Source organism: Loxodonta africana, chromosome 3 (assembly GCF_030014295.1).
Source record: "Loxodonta africana isolate mLoxAfr1 chromosome 3, mLoxAfr1.hap2, whole genome shotgun sequence".
Lineage (NCBI taxonomy): Eukaryota > Metazoa > Chordata > Mammalia > Proboscidea > Elephantidae > Loxodonta > Loxodonta africana.
In genome coordinates this window covers 129898851-129918486 of record NC_087344.1, presented here as the reverse complement: position 1 = coordinate 129918486, position 19636 = coordinate 129898851, and the positions used below count along the sequence as shown (strand labels likewise).

At 38.2% G+C, this 19636-nt stretch overlaps 1 long non-coding RNA gene across 1 annotated transcript in view; it reads left to right on the top strand.

The window, feature by feature from the left end:
- Nucleotides 1-19636, top strand: part of LOC104846007 (uncharacterized) — a 126043-nt gene that overhangs the window by 93021 nt on the left and 13386 nt on the right. The window contains exons 2-4 of the long non-coding RNA XR_010321430.1: nucleotides 2992-3132; nucleotides 5216-5535; nucleotides 16670-16748. This is a non-coding gene — a long non-coding RNA (uncharacterized LOC104846007). The remainder of the gene's footprint in view (nucleotides 1-2991; nucleotides 3133-5215; nucleotides 5536-16669; nucleotides 16749-19636) is intronic.

Sequence of the window (19636 nt, the reverse complement as noted above, 5' to 3'; positions counted from 1 at the left end):
AGAATGTTGTTAGAATTGGGATCAGAATTGCATTATATCTATAGATTGTTTTGGGTAGTATTGATAGTTTCACAATGTTAATTATTCCTAACCATGAGATGGTATGTTTTTCAAGTTATATAGGTTTCTTTTGGTTTCTTGCAGTAGTGTTTTGCAGTTTTCCTTGTATAAGTCTTCTATGTCCCTAATTAGGCTTATTCCTAAGTATTTTATCTTTGGGGGGGTTGTTGTAAATGGTATTGTTTTCCTGATTTCCTTTTCAGAGTTCTTTTTGTTAGTGTAGAGGAATCCAGCTGATTTTTGTAAGTTGATCTTGTATCCTTCCGCTTTGCTGAATCCTTCTATTAGTTCCAGTAGCTTTCTTTTGGGTTCTGTGGGATTTTCTATGTATAGGATCATATCATCTGTGAATAGGGATAGTTTTACATCATCCTTATCAATCTGGATAGTCTTTATTTCCCTTTCTGTCTTATTGCTCTAGCTGGGACTTCCAGTACAATGTTGAATAAGAGTGGTGATAGCAGGCATTCTTGTTTGGTTCCCATTCTCAGGGGAAATGCTTTCAGTCTCTCTTCATTGACAATAATGTTGGCCATTGGTTTTGTGAATATACACTGAATTATATTGAGGAAATTCTCTTCTATTCCTATTTTAGTGAGAGTTTTGTCAGGAAGTGGTGTTAGATTTTATCAAATGCTTTTTCTGCATTGATTGAGATGATTGTGTGATTTTTTTTTTTTCCTTTGGTTGTTTATGTGGTGGATTACATTAATTTTCTAATATTGAATATTCTCCAGTGAAACTGTCCAGGCCAGGTTTTTTTTGTTGTTGGTGGTGGTGGTGGTAGTTTTTTAATGCCCTCTTCAATTTCTCCTTTTGTTATGAGTCTGCTCAGATTTTCTACCTCGGTTTGTGTTAGTTTAGGTAGGTAGTGTGTTTCTAGGAATTTGTCCATTTTTCCTAGGTTTCAAATTTGTTGGAGTATAGTTTTTCATAGTATTCTGTTATGATCCTTTTTATTTCAGTTGATTCTGTTGTGGTGATGTCATCTATCTCATTTCTTATTTGGCTTATTTGCATCTTCTTTTTTTCTTTTGTCAGTTTGGTCAGTGGTTTGTAGGTTTTATTGATCCTTTCAGAGAAACAGTTTCTAGTCTTGTTGATTGTTTTAATTATTTTTCTGTTTTGTTTATTTCTGCTCTAATCTTTATTTATTTATTTATTCTTGTGGTGGCTGTGGACTCTTTTGCTACTCTTTTTCTATATATTGAGTTGTAGGATTAAGGTGTTGATTTTAACCCCTTCTTCATTTTGATGTGTGCATTTATTGCCATGAATTGGCTTCCAAGCACTGCTTTTGCTGTGTCACAAAGGTTTTGGTATGTTGTGTTTTTATTCTCACTTTATTCTAGGAAAATTTTTATTTCATTTTCAATTTCTTATATTAAACCCCAAAACCAAACCCGTTGCCATCGAGTCAATTCTGACTCAAAGAAACCCTATAGGACAGAGTAGAACTGCCCCACAGAGTTTCCAAGGAGTGTCTGGTGGATTCAAACTGCTGCCCTTTGGATTAGCAGCCATAGCACTTAACCACTATGCCACCAGAGTTTCCATTTCTTATATTACCCAGTGTTTTTTAAGCATAACATTGTTCAGTTTCCCAGTATTTTATTGTTTTCTTTGTTCTTCCTGTTATCGATTTCTAATTTTATAGCATTGTCATCTGAGAAGATGCTTTATATTGTTTTGATATTTTTTACTTTATCAAGGCTTGCTTTGTGACCTACAATATAATCTATTCTAGAAAATAATCTGTGTGCACTGGAGAAGAATGTGTACTGTGCTGCTGTTGGGTGGAGTGCTCTGTACATGTCTATGAGATCAAGTTTGTTGATTGTGTTATTTAGATCTTCTGTATCTTTGTTGAGTTTCTAGTTGTTCTGTTCATCATCATAAGTGGTGTGTTAAAGTCTCCTACTATTATTGTAGGACTTTTTCACTTTTCATTTCTGTTAGAGTTTGTTTTATATATTTTGGAGCTCTGTCATTTGGTGCATAGATATTTATTATGGTTATGTCCTTTTGGTTGATTGTTCCCTTAATCATTATGTAATATCCTTCCTTGTCTCTTATGATGATCTTTGATTTAAAGTTTATTTTATCATCATTCAATATTGCCATGCCTGCTCTTTTTTGGTTACTGTTTGCTTGATGTGTTTTTTTCTATCCTCTGATTTTTAACCTCTTTATGTCTGAGGTGTGTCTCTTGTAAAAATATATTGATAGGCCTTTTTTTTTTTAATCTTTTCTGCCACTCTGTCTCTTGACTGATCATTTAAACCATTTACATTCAATGTGATTATCAATAGATATGAATTTACTGCCGTCATTTTGTTATGCTTTTTTTCTGTGATGTAGATAGTTTCTTCTGCTTAATTGTGCTGAGTTTTTTTTTTTTTCATGGATCATCGTTTCATTTCTGTCAGTTTTGTGTTTACTGAGTCTTTTTTTACTTTCTTCTTTATTTTGGTGAGTAGGTTTGTTAGCTTTCTTTACGGTTACTGTGAGGTTTACCTTTATCATCTTATGGTTAAAACAGTTTATTATTTTTAGATATTGCTTTGACTTCCTCTCCATATGGAAGTTCTGTAATTACACCATTTGTTCCCCTTTTTTGTTTTGAAGTTGTGTTCTGATTGACATCTCTGCTTCCCTGTTTTCAATTCTACAGCTTTATTTTACTTTTAAGATTTCTTCATCTGAGTTGTCCTCTTGATGATGCTGTCATGTGGCTTACTCTCAGGTTGTCACTTGATGTCATCAGTTCTCTATCTGAAGGACTCCCTTTAATATTTCTTGTAAGGATAGTCTGTATTTTACAAATTCCCTCAATTTCTGTTTATCTGGGAATGTCCTCATTTTGCCCTCATATTTGAGAGACAGTTTTGCTGGCTGTATGACTCTTTGTTGGCAATTCTTTTCTTTCAGAGTTTTATGGATGTCATCCCATTGCCTGCTTGCCTGCATTGTCTCTGCTGAGAAATCAGAGTTTAGTCTTATTGGAGTCATTTTGTAGGTAATATTCCATTTTTCCTGAGCTGCTGTCAGAATTCCTTATTTTCGAACTTGGTAAGTTTGATTATGATATGTTTTGTGACTTTCTTTTGGGGTCTATTCTGTGTAGGGTTTGTTGAACTTCTTGGATGGAAACCGTCTTGTCTTTCATGATATTGGGGAAGTTTTCTTCCAGCAAATCTTCAAAAATTCTGTATTTTTTTTTTTTTTTTTTTTTGGTCTCCTCCTTGTTCTGGGATTCCCAGCATGCATAAATTATTCCTCTTCATAGCGTCCCACATAACTCTTAGACTTTCTTCATTCTTTTTTCTGATTGTTCCTCAAACAAATTGGTATCAAGAGATTTGCCCTCTACTTCACTAATTGTTTTTTCCAATGTTTCCATTCTACTTTTACGTCCTTCCATTGAGTTACTTATTTCTGATATTTTATTGTTAATCTGGATTTCTAGTTGCTGTTTTTGTATGGTTTCTAATTGTCTATTTAATTTGTCATTTTGTTCGTGTACTGTTTTCCTGAATTCTTCGTGGATTTTGTCTGTGTGTTTTCCCTGGTTTTGTCTGTGTTTTCCTTGATTTCTTTGAGGGTCCTATATATAAGCCTTTTGAATTCCTTTTTAGGCAGTTCCATTACCACCTCTTCCTCAGGAAGATTTCCTACCACTTTATTTTGGTCATTTGGTTGAGCCATCTTGCTTGTTTCTTTATATGATTTGATATTGTCTGCTGTCTCTGAGGCTTTAGGTTGTTATTATATTTATTTATGATTTTTACTTTGTTTTATCAGTGCAGATGTGTCAGGCATGCTTCAGTGTTTGCTTGTCTGGCAACACAGAATCATTCACTTCTTGCTCCCAGTTGGATGGGGCAACGGCAGGCAAGTGGGTGCTACGGTGGTATAGACATGCTCACAGTCTGTCTCTGGGTAGGTGGGTGACGGGCAATGATCTGGGTGGTTGGCTAGGGGTTGCACAGGCCTTCTTTCTGGCAGGTGAGGACTGAGGTGGTCATCCTGAGACTGCACAGGTGCTATCTACAGCAGGGGAAGGGTGGGGTGGAGAGCTAAGGAGGGAAGGAGGTAGAGAAAGAAAAAGAGGGCAGTTCGCCTATTGCTTCATGCTCACCACCTGCCCCACGGATCAGGTACCTCCCTTGGGGAGTCACTCTGTCTCTGGGTCCTGACTCCCTCCTTCTCTGTGTATGCTGGGAAACTTGAAGCTTTTGTGCCCCTTTCCATATTTTCCCTCCTTAGCTCCAGTTCATATCCTGCTCAATTTGCTTCACTCTGGGTATGCTGACACAGCTTCTCTGTCTCCTGTTGGGAGTTCTGTGATGTTGTCTTCCTATGCTCCTCACCCAGATCACTGCTGGCTTTGTCTCAGAATGGTCCCACTATGCCAGGCCATTCACTCCATATCTACCCCATTTGCCACTATCACTCAATTTCTTTGTCCAGTTGGTGTTTGATCTAATCCTGTATCCTTTTGTTTGAGGCTCAGGGTTCCAGGGTTGTCATCTGTGTCTATTTCACTTTGTTTCTTGAGTCTTCACTGTAAAGGAACCAGGTGGTGCCTCTAACTAGGCTGCCATCTTAAATCCAAGTTCACTTCATCATCTCTTGAATGAACTATTATGGTGGACTTCTAGTAGTTTCCATCTTCAGCTTAAATGCATCCAAGATATCTAACAGAGACACCTTTCTAAAAATCAGTTCTTACCATTTCCCTATTCTGCTTCACTTTATCAATATCCACTTCCTTCTTATCACCCACATAGTAGAATACGAATAAGCCTAGCAAGCAAGGTCATTCAAGTCTTACTCCAGACTACTCTCACATCCCTGTTCAAGGTATTCTCTTGCTGCCTCATAGCCTGTGCTTTACCAGAGGTCACAAAATCAAATGCCCATAGAGAGAGCTAGGTATGAAATAGTAGAATGTGTGGAGCCTGGGATGACCTGGAGACCAGGAGCCCCTTCTAAAGGGGGCGGCTGCTACTTAGGACCAGTTGAGTGTTACCATGTAAGAATGTGGGCCCAGTGTTGCTAAATCTTTGTGTTTCCAACAAGACAGAAATAAAATTTCCCCATTTTTAATGGTGATGAATAATTTCTTTCTTTCTTTCTTTCTTTTTTTTAGTTGTAAGCTACAGTGTGTGACTCCTGTCTGATAACCAGGGCTTTGAACTGGTTCAATCATAGCTGACAAAGTGAAACCAGAACTGACCAGAATTTTTAGAATTGGGTGATCCAGAATGATAACCAGAACAGGAAAAATTATGAGTCATAGCCCTGGAATGGAAGACTCAGAAGAGGTGTAGTGAGTCCTTTCAGGAGACTGATGCATGAGAGTGGATCATTGGCATGATTGTGAAGAGTGACACATATTCAAAGTGGCACAGTCAGCCAGCATCTTTGAGTGGGGCATTGCTGTTTCCGACTCTGCTAAAAATCCAGCAGGTAAGAGATTTGGTTGCTTTGCAACACGTGCGCTGCTTTTGTTTTCTAAGAGGGAGGTTAGGTTTCTAGCAAGGCTTTGACCCGTAATTTTTCTCATTCTGGTTATCATTCCAGTTCGCTCAATTTAAAAAAATTAGAGTCTGTTGCAGTTTCACTTCCTTGACCATGACTGAATCAGGAAGAACAAATTTGAAGCCCTGATGATAACCCATGAGACTGAATGCACTCTTTCACACTGATATCAGTGTTATTCTTCCTTCTCTCTCCTTGGTCTGGAATGCTTTCTCATTCCTTTTTGTGATGAAATCTTATGAATCCTTTAAAAATCCAGCATGCAAGGACATTCACCATTCCCAAACTCCCCCAGACAGACCCAGGAGCTTCCTCTTTAGTGCTCTCCTGGCTGTGCACGCAAACCTTCATTGTAAGACTTGTAATATAATTACATATTTGGTTGTCCATCTTCTTCCACTGGACTCTGAGCTCCTTAAGATCAAGAGCCATATTTTATTCATCTTATCTTCCTGGTATTGCTCATAGGGGCTAGTATAAACTAGGCATTCAGTAAACATCCGTTGATTGAGTTGAAGGCTGTTAAAGGTAATGCTATAGAAGAATTCAGGACATGGCTTCTGTAGTATCCATTTGGAAATGCACTTAAGAATGTCTGTGAACCAATAAAAAGAAAATTTCCTATTATTATGTTCCAAGGAAGATTTTTCTATTGGGATCATTGTCTGTAGTAGGAAGTAAGGTAAACAAGTTTAGTTTTAAAAGAAAAAAAAATTCTAAAAGCAAAATTCTTTCTGGCCCTTAAACCCAAGAGAATGATAATAGAGTATTATTTCAAAGATGGTCTTTAATTTTTCAGATCAGGCCAAGGATCTGAAAAGCTTCTATAACCCACAGAGTAGAGGATTAATTATATCCATAAATTCTGAATCTAGAGCTTGGACCTACTTAAGAACTGAGTAGTGTGGAGTGTGCTGAATCAAGTCACCTCTTTGGGACATCAATTCCTATCAGAGCCCTGTTATTGCTAGCTGCCACTGAGTCAGCTCTGACTCATGGCAATCCATGTACAACAGAACTAAATATTGTCTGGCCTTGCACCATCTTTACCATTCTTGGTATGCTTGAGTCTATTGTGTGACTACTGTGTATTTTGAGTGCCTTCCAACCTATGGGCCTCATCTTCCAACACTATATCAGATAATATTCTGTTGTGATCCATAGGGTTTTCATTAACTAATTTTCAGAAATAAGAGTGCCAGGCCTACTTATCAAATCTCTCATTCTTATCTCTTTCATGCCTTTCTTTTCTGAACTACTTTCTTTTTTTCCTACTCTTATTCAGCATTTCTCCCAAAATCCAGCTCAGAACTTACTTCTTCCAAGTGTTCTCTGATAAACACTGCCTGCCTTGATTATTCTCTTACATTGTATGTTTCCATTTATCCTGTGTACTTTTGTGTAGGGTATAGCCTATTCCTGTATAACCAAACTTGCCTATTATAAGAACCATTTGAGAGGCCTCATTTAAAATAATAATAATAATAATAATAATAGCTTCCCTTAAAAAAAATAGTGTTTTCATAATAATAATAATAGGTTCCCAAATCCCTCTCCCAAGGATTCCGATTTGGTGGATCTGGCATACGGTGAGGGAATGGGGATACAGATATTTAAATTTTACGTCCTGCAGCTAATTCTTATCATAAGCCAAATTCGGAAACACTGGTTTCACCCGTATAGGCTTGGACTGGGGATCATACTGATCAGGGTTTGGGAATAGGCTATACTGCTCATTAGCTGTGTATAACGTTAGGCAAGTTACCATATTCTACAGCAACAGTTTTCTCACCTAGAAAATGAGGTAATACTCATTATCATAGTGTTGTTCTGTGGATTAAATTAAATGATTCATGTAGAGCATTTTCACAGTGTCTGGCACATTCTAAGTGTTCACTAAGTGTTGGCTATTATGTTTACATTTGTCTGGTCATGTTACAATGATTCAACGTCTGAATTTTGGGATTTTTTTGTTGTTGTTTTTGGTAATTTTATAGCACTGTGGTGATTCAGGGTGGGAGCAACCCAGATTTTACCCCAGTCAAAGACTATCGTTGAAGGTATACTGACTTCTGCTGATTTTCTGTTGCCTCAACAATGTTATCACCCTTTGTTCTCTTTAATTTTACCTGTTATCTCCATTAAGTTATAGAATTATCTTTGAGTCTAGTGACCCTTGCATCTAATTTTCTTATACAGTAGACCCAGTATGCTGGATCTATTAACAGAGGACATTATCTAATGGGACACATATTTCTTTCATAGAATTATAGCACCATCACCTCTTACTTGGGTTATGAAAACAGCCCTGAATGAGTCTTGGGGTCTTAAAACTCTTGCTCTCTTATAATCCAACCTCTACTCAGCAGCCAAAGTAATCTTTTAAGAATGCAATCACAGCATGTCATTCCTGTTTGAAATCCTCCAGTGCATACTTCTGTATTTAAAATAAAATCCAAACTCTTTATGTAGTCTTATAAACCCTACCTGTTCTGGACTAGTCTATCTGTCTAACCTTCTCTCCTGCCATTCACTTCCTAGATCATTACATTCCAGCAACAATGTTGCTTTCCTGCTTGGATTGAGTCCTTTCCCTATATCATCACACTTCATTTAGCTCAGGTGTCATCTTCTCAGAGACCTTCCCTCGACTAATGTTTCCTTCCCATTTGTTTTTATCTCATTGTCCTGCTTTATTTTCTTCTTATCACTTGCCACTGTCCAATATTTCACTTATCACTAGCTGATATTGGCTTACTCATTCATTTCATTCATTTAGTTATTTACTGGAAGCTCCATGAGAATAGGCATTTCCCCATTCCGTATTCCTAGCACAGGGGATAGAACGTGGTACATTTTATATGCTGGTATCTATTTATCAAATTGATTAATAAACTTTAAAGACAGACTACAGAACATCTACTCTAGTGAATTTCAACTTTTTTAAAGCAGAGGGCTGTTTTATCAAACAAAATGTTTCATCTGAAATAATTGATTTGTCTGTTTGTTTAGCTCTTTTGAACTTCTTTCTTGACAGTCAATAGGGTTCTATACACATAAAAACTTCTTAGCAAATGCTTGGTAGTATAATTAATTCTTGCTCAACTAGAGCCACCACCAGGGGGATATCAGTCCTCTGACCAGTAGCTGTGGATGGTGAGGAAGTCTGGCTGGAGGAGAAGCAGATGTGACCCCAGGGAACAAGGGCAGGCGAGAGTCAGGCTTCTCCCGCTGTGAGTGTCCTGGCAGCATGGCTCCTCCAGGCTTCTGTATCTCTGTAGAGAGCCAGGGCCATCATTTAGAGCAGCAAGAGAAGGGTTCTTTAATGTAAGTCCAGGTTGCAGTGAGAAGCTGCCTGACCCAGAGCAGCCATGGGCCAGCAGCTGCAGCAGTGAGGAGAGGATGGCTGTGTAGTGGCAGTGATAGGAGAAAGTAGCAGTGGCCATAAGAACAATATCTCAGGGAGGTGCCAACATGTGAAGCAGCCTCCCATCAGGCACAACAGCAACACAGAGAGCATTTGATTTCTCACACTCTGCCAGTTCATAGGAAGGGATTCTGGGAACTGGAATTCCAGCAATTGAACATGTATGAGTTCAGCCAAAGCTATTAGATTTTTGGTCATTGGGGGTTTATTTATCTTTCAGTATCATTCTCAAGGATTAAAAAAGGTAATGTGTGTAAAGCATCTAACAGTGTGTGATATACAATCAGCAGATGTTGTTTCCTCTCATTGCTAGGCAAGCACCAGTAAAGGCATATCAGAATGAAAACTGAGTAGGTAAATACTGCATTAAGCTCTATGGAGGAAACAATGATAAATCAGACATTGTCCATGCCTTCAAAGGGTTTACAATGTGGAAGGGGACATGATCATACAAAAGGTGGAAAGTACAAAGTGCTGGCAGATATAGTGTTAAAGAAATTCATATGGGTGACGTAAATTCTAAGGAGAGGTAATGGAGAAGCCTCGTGGAGGAATCTTGGGTCTTGAAGGATGGTATAATTTAGGTATGGGAAGACAAAGGCGAAGGGCATTCCAAGGAGATGCAACAGTGTGAACAAGTCATGGAGGAGGGACAACACGTAGCAGGTACAGAAAACAATTCTGTTTGGCTGAACCATAGGCATGATAAGAGGAATTTTAAGGGAAAAATTCAAAGACGGATTGGGGAGAGACTTTAATATTTTGAGCAGGAGATCCAAACTCTCAAAATGCACTTTAAAAAATTGACCTGAACAGATACTGGTACACAAGTGTTCATTACAACACTATTCACAATAGCCAAAAGGTGAAAACAGTCTTAAATATTCATCAACAGATGAATGTATCAACAAAATGTGGTACATGCATACAACGGAATATTACTCATCCATAAAGAGAGATGAAATTCTGATCCATGCTACAACATGGATGAACCTTGAAAACATTAAGTTGAGTGAAATAAGTCACAAAAGGACAAATATTGTATGATTCCACTTATATGAAATATCTAGAACAGGCAAATGTATAGAGACCAAAGTTTATTAGTGGTTATCAGGGGCAGGTAGGAGGCGGAAAGGGGAAGCCATTGCTTTGGGGGCACTGAGCTTCTGTTAAAGGTTAAGGGAAAATTTGGAAATTTTGATGATTGCACAACAGAATGAACATGATTGTCACTGAATCGTACGTGGAAAAAAACATTGAAATGGCAAATGTTCCGTTATATCTGTACATATTTACTACAATAAAAAAAAATTGACCCAAAGCGTTTTTCATTTAACAATCTGTTTTGAGTGCCAGCTATGTGCTAGACACTTCTCTAAATTCTGGGAATACATAACTTAACAAAACACACACACACAAAAAATCCCTGAACTCACGGAATTTACATGCTACTAAAGTGGTTTGTAGGGAGGATTTTCTGGGAAGAGATGGAGACAGACAGATTAGATAGGAGACTCTTATAATTGTCCAGCTGAGAATTAGTAAGAATCCAAACTGGGGTAGGTTCACAGAGTGGATAAAGGGAACCAAGGCAAGATATACTCTACAGAACCAAACCCTTAGCAACTAATTGTGGGGAAAACCAGAGAAGAATGATCCAAAAGTGAGTGTAGGTTTGACCCAGGGGTCTGATGCCATTAACTGAAACAGGGAATCAAATATAGGAACAAGATTAAGGCTTGAAGGAAAGAAAATGTGCTTGCTTTGAATATACTCAGTCTGTTGTGCTGGGGGTCATTTAAGTAGACAGTTTCAGTAGACATTTGGAAATATGGGCTGGGCCTTGGGAAATAGTTCTGGCCTGGAGATACAGATTTGTGAATCACAGAAATAACAATGAAACTATGAGACTGGAGAGAGTATAGACTGAAAAGAGATGTTATCAGACCCTTGTGAAGAAACTACATCAGATAAAATCAGAAACAGAAGGAGTAATCAGAAATTTAGGAGGAAAACCAAGAGTTTTACAAGTGAAAATTAGGGAGAATGTCAAATAGGAGGTTATGATTAAGAACATCAAACGTGAAAGACTTCTGCTTCTGGTTATGAAGAAGTGACTGCCACTGGACCAGCCCTCTTTCTATGAGCAGTTATAAAACTGGACAAAATATAAAAAGCAAGTTTTGCCAGACATTGGAAAGCAAGCAGTGCTGGACTGTGATCCCTGAGAAAAATGAAACACATGAGATGAGCCCCCTTGGTCACTCTGTCCTTCTTCTGGAGGCACAGGAACATAGAGCCCAAGTAAAGAATGGTGGCCTGCTAAGCTGAGAGTTCAGGGCTATTGAGGTGGTTGTATTTGTAGTGCAGGGTACAGAAGAGAACAGAGCTGCACAGAGAAGGAAGTCCAGAAATATGCATAGGTATACCCTTAAGTCTTGGGCTTAGTACCAAACTGCTTATTCTTAGGGCAGGGCTCCACAAAGTCTGGTGAGAAACAGTTACTGGGGAGCTGTGGGTTGAATGGAGATTGAAGAAGGTGTCCAGAACTGGAGATGTAGACATTCTGAATGGAGAGACCTCAGTGATCCCCCCAGGGTATTCAATGAAGACCCAGAAAGACTATGCATTAGAATTAGGGCTACTCTAGAATAAAGGTTATACTAAGCATACCCAAATAAAGTTTAAAAAGTTTAAAGTTTTACAAGGCTTTGTAAAAATCAAGCTGACACACCAGAAGATTAACAAAATTCAACACTCTTTAAATCCAGACTCAATAAGGTAGCATTTATGATGCCCAGCATACAATTTTTATAAAAAATTACCATATCTGTGCAGAAGCAGAAAATAAGACCCAAGTAGATTTTTTAAGTCAATAGAAACCTACCTGGAGATGACAGAGATTTTGGAATTAGCAAACAAGGACTTTAAAACATGTACAAGTGTGCTTAAGGATTGGATTTAAAAGAAAATATGGACTTAAGTGAACAGAGGTAAATTCTTGCTAGAAAAAGAGAAACTATAAAAGAGAATCAAATGAAAACTCTAGAACCAAAAAATATAATATCTGGAAAAAAAATACTAAATAGCCTCAGCAGCAAATTGGATTATACAGAAGAAAAAAATGTAGTGAACCTGAAGCAAAGCAATGGAAACTATCTAAGCTGAGCATATGGAAAAAAAAAAAAAAAAAAAAAAAATCCTGGAAAAAAAATGAACAGAGCTTCATTGACCTGTAAGACAATATAAGAGAGCCTACCGTCTGTGAAATAAGAGTCCTGGAAGATGGGTGCTGGAAATGGTAAATACGTGGGTAAATATACTTTTTTCTTTGTTTATTATTGAATGAATAAAACTCCTAACTACAGATATGAGTTTTTGGTGGGCATTGTAGTAGACTGAAAGCCAGGACATCTGTGTTTGACCCACTTCTGTGACCTTAGATAAGTGGCTTTATCTCTTACATTGCTTTGATCACAGGCTACATAGAATTCTAATACTTCATTTTTCTCTCATTGATAAGCACTCAATACATGTTTCCTTTTACCAATGCCAAATCTCTCAAAAGAGCTATCTACACCATTGCTTCTCAAATTTAATATACATATGAACCACATAGGGATCTTGTTAAATTTCCATTGCTGTTGAGTCAATTCTGACTCATAACGACCCTTTAGGATAGAGTAGAACTGCCCCATAGGGTTTCTAAGGAGCGGCTTGGTGGATTCAAACTGCTGACTTTTTGGTTAGCAGCTGAGCTCTTAACCACTGTGCTACCAGTGGCTTAAGCATTTGGCTGCTAACCAAACATTGGCAGTTCAAATCCACCAGCCACTCTTAGAAACTCCATGGAGCAGTTCTACTCTGTCCTGTAGAGTTGCTATGAGTTGGAATCAACTCCACAGCAACAGGTTGTTGAATTAGAGCTGCAATAATAAATGCAGTGTGGCACTGGTAAAAGGATAGGTGAATCAACAGAATAGGATAGGAATATGTTCTTTTTTCCCTTTACTTCTAACCTATTGTGTCTTTATAGGTTATACTTAAAGTGTCTCTCTTGCTAACTGTGTAGAGTTGGGCTTGCCTTTTACCCAGTTTAACAATCTTTGCCTCTTAACTGGAGTCTTTAGTCCAATTACATTTAATATAATCATTGATGTAGCTGGTTTACATCTACCATCTTACTATTTGTTTTCTGCCATTTACTTGTTTTGTCCCTTCTGTTCGTGCTCTTTTTTTTTCTCCTTTCTTCTTTTCAATTTGTTGAGAATTTTTAAGTATTGTTTTATCTCCTCTATTGACTTAAACCCCCACATGTCTGTCAGTTTGTTGTACCGTGGGGGCTTGCATGTTGCATAATGCTAGAAGCTCTGCCATCAGTATTCAAATACCAGCAGGGTCACCCATGGTGGACAGGTTTCAGCTGAGCTTCCAGACTAAGACAGACTAGGAAGGAGGACCTGGTGGTCTGCTTCGGAAAAGAATTAGCCAGTGAAGGCCTTATGAATAGCAGCAGAACGTTGTCTGATATAGAGCCAGAAGATGAGACCTTCAGGTTCGAAGGCACTCAGAATACGACTGGGGAAAAGCTGCCTCTTCAAAGTGGAGTCAACCTTAATGATGTGAATAAAGTCAAGCTTTCAGGACCTTCATTTGCTGATGTGGCACTACTCAAAATGAGAAGAAACAGCTGCAAACATCCTTTAATAATTAGAACGTGGAATGTATGCAGTATGAATCTAGGAAAATTGGAAATCATCGAAAATGAAATGAAACACATAAACATTGATTTCCTAGGCATTAGTGAACTGAAATAGACTGGTATTGGCCTTTTTAAATCAGAAAAGCATATGGTCTACTACACTGGGAATGACAAATTAAAGAAGAATGGTGTCACAGTCATTGTCAAAAAGAATATTTCAAGATCTATCCTGAAGTACAGTGCTGTTTGTGATAGGATAATATCCATATGCCTACAAGGAAGGCCAGTTAATATGACTATTATTCAAATTTACACACCAACCACTAAGACCAAAGATGAAGAAACTGAAGATTTTTACCAACTTCTGCAGTCTGAAGTTGATCAAACATGCAATCAAGGTACATTGATAATTACTGGCAATTGGAATGTGAAAGTTGAAAACAAAGAAGGATTGGTAGTAGGAAAATATGGTGATAGAAATGAAGCCAGAGATGGCATGGCAGAATTTTGCAAGACCAATGACTTCTGCATTGCCAATACCTTTTTTTCAACAACATAAATGACGACAATACACATGGACTTCACCAGATGGAATACACAGGAACCAAATCGACTACATGTCTGGAAAGAGATGATGGAAAAGCTCAATATCATCAGTCAGAACAGGGCCAGGGGCTGACTGGAACAGGTCATCAATTGCTCATATGCAAGTTCAAGCTGAAGTTGAAGAAAATTGGAACAAGTTCACGAGAGCGAAAGCATGACCTTGAGTATATCCCACCTGAATTTGGAGACCATCTCAAGAATAGATTTGATGTATTGAACACTAATGACTGAAGACCAGGTGAGTTGTGGAATTACATCAAGGACATTATACATGAAGAAAGCCAAGAGATCATTAAAAAGACAGGAAAGAAAGAAGACCAAAACAGATGTCAGAAGAGACTCTGAAATTTGCTCTTGAATGTACAGTAGATAGAGCAAACGGAAGAAATGATGAAGTCAAAGAGCTGAACAGAAGATTCCAAAGGGTGGCTGGAGAAGACAAAGTAAAGTATTATAATGAAATGGACCAATAAGCAACATTATGATAAACGGGGAGAATACTGAAGTTGTAACGGATTTCATCTTACTTGGATCCACAATCAATGCCCATGGAAGCAGTAATCAAGAAATCAAACGACACATTGCATTGGGCAAATCTGCTGCAAAAGATCTCTTTAAAGTGTTAAAAAGTGAAGATGTCACTTTAAGGACTAAGGGTCGTCTGACCCAAGCCATGGTGTTTTCATTCACCTCATATGCATGTGAAAGCTGGGCAATCAATAAGGAAGACCAAAGAAGAATCCATGCCTTGGAATTACAGTGTTGGTGAAGAATATTAAATATACCATGGCTTGCCAGTTCTGAACAAACAAATTTATCTTGGAAGAGTTACAGACTGAATGCTCATTAGAGGTGAGGGTAATGAGACTTTGCCTCACATAGTTTGGACATGTTATCAGGAGGGACGAGTCCCTGGAGAAAGACATCATCCTTGGTAAAATAGAGGGTCAGCGAAGAAGAAGAAGGCCTTCAATGAGATGGATTGACACAGTGGCTGCAACAATGGGCTCAACATAATGATTGTGGGAATGGCACAGCACTGGGTTTCATACCATTGCACATAGGGTTACTATGAGTCAGAACTGACTTCACGACACCTAACTATAACAACAACATTGACTTAAAAGCTTAATAGAATATTAGTGTAAAAAGGACGGTTTTCTTGTTTTTAATACTCAAACATGTTACTGAGTACCGTAGTCCTTTATCTCCGAAATATCGCGGCTTTCAGGGTCACTGGTTGTGTATTATATGCAGGTAGTTCCCGACTTACGATGGAATTCCATTCTGATGACCCCATGGTAAGCTGGTTCTGACATAAGCTGAGTATCTTTTTTTTTAATTTTCATTATCATTGTTTTTTATTATCAGTATCTTTCCAAATCCAATCTTTGAACAGCTGTGAGTGAACATCTGAGAAAGATAGCATCAGCAAATTAAGTACTGCAACATTGTACATCTTATCACTAGTAATCACATATTACTAGTGATAAGATGAAAAAGAAAAAAAATGGTGTTCATAAGTGTGGCTCGTTCTAACCTGAATACATTGTAAGTCAGGGACTACCTGTACCAGTAGGGAGCACGGTTCCTCAGCTCTGGCCATTCGTATTGCTGTTCATGGCTGTGTTTTTTCACCTCATGGTCTGTACAACACCTTTGACTAACATAAGCCCTTGTGTTTGTGATTACTATGCATTAAGTTATTGGGTCTGTGGCTGGCCTTCCAGTTGTCCATCGGCTTGAGCTCATGGGAAGGCAGGCACAGTTGTCTTTGGCTGAAATTCTCAGAGTCATGGTGCTGTTCTATTAGGTTAAATCATCCTGGTGACAGTCAAAAAACTTCGGGTATAAGAACTGGGTTTTGTTTTGAATTAATGAGGCAGAAACACAAGCTGTGAGCAGTATCTTTAAATAGCCCTTATTCTTTTATAAGGAATATCCTCAATGTTATCACCTGCAAGAAGATAGCACCTCTTAGATTTGTTTTATAATATTAGTGTTTGTGCAGAATGATAGCAGGAAAACAAACTGTACTTTGTTTCTTGTTGATTATTATTACTTGATGCCGGACCTCTGAGTGAGGGCTTATGGTATTATGTTGAACCATGTGAAATTGCTATTTGTGTAGGCAATTTTATATGATTCAGCCTAAAAGGAACCAAAGCAACCTGAGTTCTAGGAAATAACATATATTTTAATTAGTTTTCTCTGCATCATTATGAGCCCTTCACCACTATTTTAAGTTATTACATACAATTAAAAAATGGGAACCTGAAAGGCAAGGTTTATTTGTTCTTATTTTTGTTCTTTTTACTCTGTCACAGCTTCCTAGCTCTCAAGGAAAGTGGAGACTGTATTTACAGAGCTTCCACTGACATCTGTCATTCTGCAGTCCCTGGAGAGGTAAGAAAGTAAAAACACAAATATCACTTATTTCAGTTATGGATTAAATCATCTTCAGAGCCTTCTAACAGTAATTTAAACTTGCTGCTATTGCTTTATGAATTTTTTTTCTGTAGACAAGATAATTCCATCGCAGGAATGCATTAGAAGCATTGGAATGTCTTTCGCCTCCCCCTTCTTCCATATTTTTCCATTTGCAGTTTCGTTGGTGCAGAAAAGGAGCCCTAATAGTTTTGGCTGAGACTTTTCGGCAGAAAACGCTTCAAAATAAAAAGCAACAGCTATTTTGAAGACTGACTTTTCTAAAATTATATTCAGAATAAGTTAAATTTTAGATGTCATACCTTATAGCTACAAGAAAACACATTTCATTTAATCATGTTAATCAAAATGCATTTGCATTCAAGTGTCTTATATATCACTACTCCTGGATGGTTTTAAATTATACTGACAGAAAACATCCATTTCCTCACATTTTCAAATACCAAGCGAATTTCAGAACCTAGTCTACAGCATGGTTTTTTTAAAAATTAATTCAGCCAAGGCTGATCTTGTTTTTCCTTTATTCTTTAAGCCAGAAGCAATTACTTTTTATTTCAGGATTAAGCGGCTCTAACATTGCCATTCGTCGCTGAGGCTCCTAGTTTCAGCATGTCTCCTTGGTTCCAAGCCAGTCCTGGGTGTTCAGGTAGCAGCTGTGGCTGGGAGTGTCTCTCCAGCCCACATTCCTTGGCTATGAATTTAGCAGCCCTGTTTATCTGATGAAGACCTCCCGGTAGTGAGTTGCTCATGACATTGTCACACAGGCCTTAATGAAAGATGTAGAAAGATACTGAATATTTTTCCTCTGAAATGCCGACCAATCCTGGATTTCCCAGTGCTTTCACTCTGTCTGATCACCCCAAACGCCTGGTGTTGAGATCTGATGAGAACTGTCCCACACAAACCACATTCTAACAGGGTACCTTTATGTCTTCTTTGTGAGTGTGACACCTGAGCCTGTTCAAAAATTTTCCACAATTACATTTTGCCCAAAATTTAGTCTCTCTGCACTGATTATGTACCTCAGTTTACATTATTAATCTACAAATGCTGTCACCAGTTCTGGCACAAAGATCTGTGTTTCTTCTCTGGACACCCATGACTTTACTTGGAAGAGCTTGGGATGGCTTTGCAGCATGGGTTTCTCATTATTTCATGCCTCTTCATTTTGCCTCTTCAAACCAGACTGTAAATATTTTGAGAAAGAGGAGACCCTAAAAACTAGAAACACCACATACAGACAGGTAGACAGAAAAACATGTGAACAGACAGACCTTTGTTACTCTAAGTAATCCGGAAAATTTGCCTTAACATGTTCAGAAGACAGGAGCTCATCTGCTGTAATATATGACTCCTCTCCTTTCCCTGCCTGCCCTCTACTGGAACTGCTAATGAGCAGTACAGTGGCCAAAGCAGGACATCATATAGGAAATGTGAGAAAACAAGGGACCTGTCTGAAAAGCAAATGGCATAACTGAGATTTGTGAATAACTTTTGAAACTCCTCATTTTGTGCCTTTGGATAGCTAGTAGTCTTGTTAAAAGAGCTGTTATTGGTTCAGCCATGCACAGGGTTGTGATTCTGCCTGCTAGCATGAGATGGGCCAAATGACTTTGTGTGTCCTCCCCTTCCTCCTCCATGGTTGTTTCATCTCCAGAACCATCCAATAGACAGCAGAACCAGGTAGTGCTCCCCTCCCAAACACAACTGTTCCCCAATCTACCACCCTCTCACAGCCTTCGCTGTCCTATAAAACAGACATTTACACAGGCGTGGCTGAACTGCTGTTTGGTAATGCAATGCAGGAGATAAGGAGTTTGAAACTCTAGTTTCCAGTTTCGAGGGCAGCAGGATGTGACAGCTGCTGAGGCAGCCTATTTGCCCTTGGAGAGGAGAAGCAAGAGTGTCGGATCACTAGATGATGACCTTTCCCTTCTGCTGCCTCAGGGGTGACACAGACAGCTCTGTGCAGACCAGTCCGCGTCCCCATCTCGCTCTTGGTCAGGTGGCCAGATGTTGTGAAGAAGAGGAGGAAAAGTGTGGTTTTTGCTTTTTTTTTTTTTTTTTTTAACTAAGGGAGGACGCTCTCTGGGGAAACAGAATCCATTAGCTGAATCCATTTTGGTATCTATGGTTAATTAATTTAGGCAGCTTTAATGCAATTTTATTATGTAGCCTTTAAGAGCTGTTCTGGTAAATGCCCACCCCATAAATATTAGTACTACTTTATATGTATGATATCCTTTTTGGGAAGATGAATCTGAATTACTATCCAGATATTAATTTGCACATAACCCTGTCTAGACAACACAAAGGTGCTTTCTTATATTTTGAACATCGTTCAGTACATTTTGCAATGTAAAGAACTGCTTAGATATGACATTCTACGTTTTAAGTCAGGATGGTTGCCTCCCAAAACTCAATCTTGAAAATCATTTTTACCATGCTATAGACTGCATGATTGATTTCCATGTTTTATTCTGTAAATTAAACACTAGAGTTTTGAGTTTCTAGAAGAAACAGCAGAGTTAGCCAATAAACCTTTCTTATAAAATGACGACGATGTTTTAATTTATTATATGTGTTAGCATTTATTCACGCCTAACATTTCATCAATCAATTTTCCATTTTAAAAAGATGTTTCTGGAAGCAACGGTAGAGAAATGCTGAGTTCCAAAAGTAATGTTGTGAAAGGAATCAGGTTCAGTGTCCTGGGCACACTTTAACCAAATTATACTCAATAACCATGTGGCTCCAACTATAAACCCACTTTTTTTTTAAGTATATACCTCATGAACTGACCCTCATGGAACGTCAAAGTTTAAAAAGAAAATATTTAAATTTCA